Source organism: Bubalus kerabau, chromosome 3 (genome assembly GCF_029407905.1).
Source record: "Bubalus kerabau isolate K-KA32 ecotype Philippines breed swamp buffalo chromosome 3, PCC_UOA_SB_1v2, whole genome shotgun sequence".
In the NCBI taxonomy this organism is placed as follows: Eukaryota; Metazoa; Chordata; class Mammalia; order Artiodactyla; family Bovidae; genus Bubalus; species Bubalus kerabau.
In genome coordinates this window covers 120,362,133-120,369,306 of record NC_073626.1, presented here as the reverse complement: position 1 = coordinate 120,369,306, position 7,174 = coordinate 120,362,133, and the positions used below count along the sequence as shown (strand labels likewise).

The following is a 7,174-nucleotide window of genomic DNA, read 5'->3' as shown; positions in this document are numbered from 1 at the left end:
TCAACTGGAATTCCATCACCTCCACTAGCTTTGTTTGTAGTTATGCTTTCTAATGCCCACTTGACTTCCAATAGTACATATAATTGTGTGAGCATGTAAACATTTTTTAAAAAATCTTGAACTGAGAAACTCATGTGCTGTGTTCCACTAATCAGCTCATGCTTCCTGTAGTCCTCATTATAATATCTTTTTAGCCCATCTATACGTTGCTTTATACTGTATTTAACATTTTCACATTTATGCCCTTTTCCTCAAGATTACAAGGTCTTCAAGGCCAAGTACAATATGAAATACTGGGTTGATCAAAACATTCATTTCAGTTTTTCTGTAATATCTTATGGAAAAAGCCAAACAATTTTTTGTTGCCAACCCAATATTTCATTGTATTATGTCACAAGGCTAAGGGATGAAAAAGGAAGGAAGAGAAGGAAAATTGCTGTGAGAGAGTCCTTATATGATGTAAAGTAATATCTTATTTAAGTTTTATGATCATCTTTGGAGATTTGATTTATTTTTTCCCCATGTAGATGTAAAACTGAGGCTCAGAGAGGTTACCTAAGTAGCCTAAAGTATGAAATAATTTGACTCAATTTAGTCATTTAATTAGTCACTCACAGTGAGGGGAATGTTAGCCTAGTGTTTGAGGTGAGAGTGGGTTGGCAAACTTAAGCCTTACTGTCTTTTTAAGGAGGATTACTAATTAACAGGGCTTCCATGGTGACTCAGTGGTAAAGAATCTGCCTGCTAATGCAAGAAACATGGGTTCAATCCCTGGGTAGGGAAGATCCCCTGGAGAAGAAAATGGCAACCCAGTTCAGGGTTCTTGCCTGGGAAACCCCACGGACAGAGAAGCCTTGCAGGCTGCAGTCCATGGGGTCACAAAAAGTTGGACACGACTTAGCGACTAAACAACAGGAACAACATCTAATTAACTCATCATCCTTGGTTCTTTTCAATGTCCTCATTTCCTGATTTCCTTGGGAGTGAAAACTGATTTACCTGATTGATGGGCTTGACAGAAGAAACTTAGCTGGCTTACCCCTCACTCTCCCTCCTTTCATCTTCTTCAGAAGCTAGTTGTCTTTAGGGAACATGCATTCTACTCCGCTTCTCCACAGGATCGGTTCTCCAGAGGCATGTCCCCATCAGGGGATGCTCCTGGAGTTTAACGCAGCCTGTGAATGAGTGCACACATCTGTCTAATTCTGGGGCTCAGAAAACCTTAAGAAAACCATAGCTGACTGACACCTATATCATATCCTTCAGTATCAGTTTCACCAGTAAAAGTAATATTCTAATTTTCTTTCCTGTCTTTTCTTCTGAGATGGATGAGATTGGGCACATTTAGGGTGGTATGGGCATAGACTCAGAGATGGCAATCGCACCCCACTCCACTACTCTTGCCTGGAAAATCCCATGGACGGAGGAGCCTGGTAGGCTGCAGTCCATGGGGTTGCTAAGAGTCGGACATGACTGAGGGACTTCACTTTCACTTTTCACTCTTCACTCTCATGCATTGGAGAAGGAAATGGCAACCCACTCCGGTGTTCTTGCCTGGAGAATCCCAGGGACGGGGGAGCCTGGTGGGCTGCTGTCTATGGGGTCGCACAGAGCTGGACACGACTGAAGCGACTTGGCGCCGGAGGTGGTGGGGCATAGATTCTGTCTTTTCTTAATTGGTGGGAAATGTAAACAAGTAAAATAAGGATGCCCTTTAATTTTATCCCTTAAAACAGTGGTTTTCCAGGTGTGGTTGGGGATTAGCAGCTTTTGTAACATCGGGGAACTTTGTAAAAATGCAAGCTCTCAGTCCCCACCTCAGACCAACAATCTATGCTTTAACATCCCTATAGAGCAGGGGTCCCCAACCTTCTCCAGCCATGGACCCATACCTCCTGTCAGATCGGCAGTGGCATTCAATAAGAAATAAGTTGAACAACAAATGTAATGCACCTGAATCATTCCCCAACCATCTCCCACCTGCACCCTGGTCCGTGGAAAACTGTCTTCCATGAAACTGGTCCCTGGTGTCAAAAAGGTTGGGAACCAGTGCTCTAGAGGATTGTGAGGCCTGGAAAAGCCCTGCTATGGACAGGCTCTTGAGTCCTGTCTCTTTAGACTCTGTTTACAGCGAGTAAGAAATTATGCACCTGGTGCGTGCCCCTGAAGGCAAGTACAAGTGGGCATAAGGATGACTGCAGTGTGGGAACTGATGGCAAAGACTGAGAGTTGACTGTAGCCAGGGACATGCCATCCATCAGTTTTTTCATCCAGGTTCTAATCAGAGCGGTTGCATGATTTTATATTGCTTTGCTCAGTTTTTGTTTTCTTCCCTCTTTCTGTATCTAAAAGGCTGAGAGGCTTTCCTTTTTTTTTTTCTACATTGCAGAAGAGATAAAGAAGAGGTGGCAAGAATACACAGAAGAACTGTACCTAAAAAGTCTTAATGACCTGGATAACCATGGTGGTGTGGTCACTCATCTAGAGCCAGACATCCTAGAGTGTGAAGTCAAATGGGCCTTAGGAAGCATTGCTTTGAACAAGCTAGTGGAGGTGATGGAATTACAGCTAAGCCATTTCAAATCCTAAAAGATGCTGCTGCTAAAGTGCTGCACTCAATCCATCAGTAAATTTGGAAAACTAAGCAATGACCACAAGACTAGAAAAGGTCAGTTTTCATTTCAATCCCAAAGAAGTGCAATGCCAATGAATGTTCAAACTATAGTACAGTTTTGCTCATCTCACATGACAGATAGCTAAACAGTAAGAAGATTCTTATTTGTCCATTGACATCTCTGAAACTGCTAACAGAGGAGGGGGGACCAGCACACCTACTGAGGAAGGCGTGGCCACCCAGCCTTCAGTCACAGCTGAATTCAGCTGTGAGCAGCACAGGCTAAGGTACTGGTTTCCACCTGTGCATCCCAAACATTAGCATCCTTTGGGAATGTTTTAAAAAGCTAAATCCCTGGCCCTATCCCAGACTACTGAATCACAAATTCTGGAAGTAGGATACAGCAGCCTGAGTTTCAACAAACCTGCCATGTATAATAGTTTGAATGCATGCTCATGTTTGAGAACCACTGCTGGGGCCTCACTCCTCCTGGCATGGCCTGGCACAATGGTACAGGCTTGTGAAAGCTTGTTAGAAAGTCAAATCTCAAGCCCCATTCCAGACCTCCTGACCTACCAATCCTCTGCATTTTAAGCAAACCCCTAGATGACTGGAAAGTGCATGAAGGTTTTAGAAGCAATGGTATAAAATCCCGGATGCAAATGCCAAATCATGGAACAGGAGAAGTGATCAGAATTTTAATGTGGTTTTTGGCCTAAGTGCAAATATTGAAGATACAAACTGAGGAGTGAGGCTGGCATAAGGCTGGGATCATGGGGCACCTGTTTCTATCTGGTTGTTCTCTCTACCTCCTGCTGGCTCATCACTCAACCCTGCTGTGTTAGGCCCTTGCTTGGGCCTAGAACACCACCAGGGAATTACTGTGTCTTAATCCACTGCATGAACCTCCACTAGCTACTTTTTAAGATTTGAATTAAATTTTCAACCCAGCTTCTTTTGGAATTCTTTTCACAGCAGGGCAGACCTCCCTAGATGTCCACAGAAGGTCATTTCTCAGCCCAAACAGGTAGCAGCCTAGGATCAATAAGGACCAAATCAACGTTGAGCATTTAAGCATGTGGCTGGAGTGTGAATAAGTAGTCAGAGAAATGGGGAAAAGGTCAGATAGCAAGTACTAGCTTTGTAATGAGCAAAAGTGCTTGTTCATATGTGGCATTTCACAGAACCTGCAGGCTGCATTTGATTAGTTATTAAAATTATGGTCAGCCAGTAGGGAGAATCATGATAATTGGTATAGGTCATAGATAATCAGAAGTGTCTCTCCCAGTGGGAGGAAACCTATTAAAATCCCTTATTTAAATCTCTTGGCCATTCCCACATTCTGCTCACATGCAAAATGACTTGTCCTGATCTTGGTCTCCAAGGGAGAGAGCAAACATCCTCCATTGTTCTTTGTTTGGTGCTAATTAACATTTCCAGGAGGATTTACTTAGATGCAGCTCTGTGGACCCCAAAGCAATCACTCTATTCAACTTCCAGATCATAGCTTTATCTCATTAAAAAATTAGCTTTTAACAGTCAGAATGTTAAGATTATTTCAACCGGTGTTTCCAAAACTTGTCATCGCGCACAAATAATCCTCAGCCTTATGGCACCAGCACTGAGGGGAGAAAGTGCTTTTGTGGGAAGGGATTCCGTTATTCACAGCATAAGTTTGTGCTCTAGAATAATACACGTTCTATTCCTGAAAAGCAGCAGGCCACAATAGACTAATTTGATGGAACTGGTGAACTGGCCTTGGCCCTAACAGCTCTGAAACCTGATGGCTCATTGAAATCACCTGGGAAGGTATTAAAACCATTAATGCCTGGCTGTCCCTCTAAAATACTTATTCATCTGGTCTGAGGTGGAGACCAATCTTTTTCTTTTTTAGAAAGTTTCCAAAATTCTGCTGTCATTGCATAGATTATTTTTCTCTTCTTCTTTGAGCCCTCCCAGCACTTTGCCTTCATCATGTCTGTATCTTGGACTATTTGATTTTTTATATATTCCCATTCAGTCAATTCAGTCACTCAGTCCTGTCCGATTCTTTGTGATCCCATGGACTGCAGCATGCCAGGCATTCCTGTCCTTCACCATCTCCCAGAATTTGCTCAAACTCATGTCCATTGAGTCGGTGACGCCATCCAACCATCTCATCCTCTGTCATCCCTTTCTCCTCCTGCCTTCAATCTTTCCCAGTATCAAGGTCTCTTCTAGTAAGTCAGTTCTTTGCAGCAGTGGCCAAAGTATTGGAACTTCAGCTTCAGCATCAGTCCTTCCAATGAATACTCAGGATTGATTTCCTTTAGAATTGACTGGTTTCATCTCCTTGTAGTCCAAGGGAGTCTCAAGAGTCTTCTCCAATACCGCAGTTCAAGAGCATCAGTTCTTCAGTGCTCAGTATTCTTTATGATCCAACTCACATCCATACATGACTACTGGAAAAGCTATAGCTTTGACTATACAGACCTTTGTCGGCAAAGTAATGTCTTTGCTTTTTAATGTGCTGTCTAGGTTTGCCAGAGCGTTTCTTCCAAGGAGCAAGCATCTTTTAATTTCATGGCTGCAGTAACCATCTGCAGTGATTCTGGAATCCAAGAAAATAAGTCTGTCACTGTTTCCATTGTTTACCCACCTATTTGCCATGAAGTGATGGGACTGGATGTTGATTACTTCTGCTTCATTGACTACACTAAAGCCTTTGACTGTGTGGATCACAACAAACTGTGGGAAATTCTTGAAGAGATGGGAATACCAGACCACCTTACCTGCCTCCTGAGAAACCTGTATGCAGGTCAAGAAGCAACAATTAGAACCAGACATGGAACAACAGACTTGTTCAACATTGGGAAAGGAGTACATCAAAGCTGTATATTGTCACTCTGTTTATTTAACTTACATGCAGAGTACCTCATGAGAAATGCTGGGCTGGATGAAGCACAAGCTGGAATCAAGATCATTGGGAGAAATATCAATAACCTCAGATATGAAAATGACACCACCATTTTGGCAGAAAGCAAAGAAAAACTGAGGAGCCTCTTGATGAAGGTGAAAGAAGAGAGGGAAAAAAGCTAGTTTAAAACTCAACATTCAAAAATCTAGGATCACAGCATCTGGTCCCATCACTTCATGGCATATAAATGGGGAAACAATGGAAACAGTGAAAGACTTTATTTTCTTGGGCTCCAAAGTCACTGCAGTTGGTGACTGCAGCCATGAAATTTAAAAAAAAAAAAAAAGCTTGCTTTTTGAAAGAACATCTCTGACAAACCTAGATGGCATATTAACAAGCAGAGACATTACTTTGCCAACAAAGGTCTGTATAGTCAAAATTATGTTTTTTCCATTAGTCATGTATGGATGTGAGTTGGACCATAAAGAAGGCTGAGTGCCAAAGAGTTAGTTGATGCTTTTGAACTGAGGCACTGGAGAACACTCGAGAGTCCCTTGGACTGCAAGAACATCAAACCTAAAGGAAATCAGTCCTGAATATTCTTTGGAAGGACTGATGCTGAACCTGAAACTCCAATACTTTGGCCACCTGATGAAAAGAGCCAACTCTTTGAAAAAGATTCTGATGCTGGGAAAGATTGAAGGCAGGAGGAGAAGAGGACGGCAGAGGATGAGATGGCTGGATGGCATCACTGACTCAATGGACATGGGTTTGAGTAAGCTCTGGGAATGGTGAAGGACAGAGAAACCTGGCTTGATGCAGTCCATGGGGTTACAAAGAGCCAGAAAAGACTGAGCGGCTCTACTCACCCAATTTCTTTAAAACACTTTAAGCCAAAATGGAAAAAAAAAATGCATTTTTGATACAAAATACAGAAAAGCATAAAGAAAAAAAAATTACAATAATTTTACCATGAAGTATAATTATTGAGAACAATTTTATGTATGTTTCTCTCTACATATGTTTTCTTTACTAAAATGTGTCATACTAAATATACTTCTTTGTACCTTATTTTCTTTCCCTAGAACAACAATATGGAAAGCATTCATGCCAAATAAGGATTCATTTACCACAAGTATGTTGTTTGGCTGAAGATGTGCCATCGTTGTTATTTACCATAGTTTAGTATATTAATTTCTTATTCTTTGGTGTTTATGTATCTTTAATATGTTTGCTATTAAAAACAGAGCTGAGACCAGTGTCCTTGTTTATCCATCAGCAGAAATCTTATAGTTCTTTACCACCACTAACAGGTTGATGATCTTGAGGCAGAGAAGACACGAGTTAAAACCAGCCAATCCATTCTTTCTGGAAGCTGAGTTCTCAAAGAAAACAAGGTTTGAACATCAAGGTCTTCTGCTCAGATTGGAAAATTCTCATTGTCCAAATTGGAGAATTTTAATTGTCCAAGACATTCATTTTTCACAGGATCCCCTAGATGAAAAGTGTTTTCCAAGCACTTTCGGTCCCTTTCTAGCTCTACTTCCCAAACTATCTCAGTGAAGGGCCAACTTTTTGATTGTTCCGTTTTGTTTTACTTCCAATTTTTCATGGATATATACTTTTTTAAAATAGTATAAAAAAAGAATTTGTAGAAAAATGAA

At 41.4% G+C, this 7,174-nt stretch overlaps 1 long non-coding RNA gene across 2 annotated transcripts; it reads left to right on the top strand.

The window, feature by feature from the left end:
- The first annotated feature begins 798 nt into the window (after positions 1-798).
- Positions 799-6,817, top strand: LOC129647758 (uncharacterized). Of its 2 annotated transcripts, none has more exons than XR_008712489.1 (3): positions 799-1,286; positions 2,390-2,668; positions 6,596-6,817. It is a non-coding gene; the product is annotated as an uncharacterized LOC129647758 (long non-coding RNA). The 2 variants fall into 2 exon arrangements; XR_008712490.1 differs by lacking the exon at positions 799-1,286 and adding an exon at positions 2,074-2,153.
- Positions 6,818-7,174: the final 357 nt, after the last annotated feature.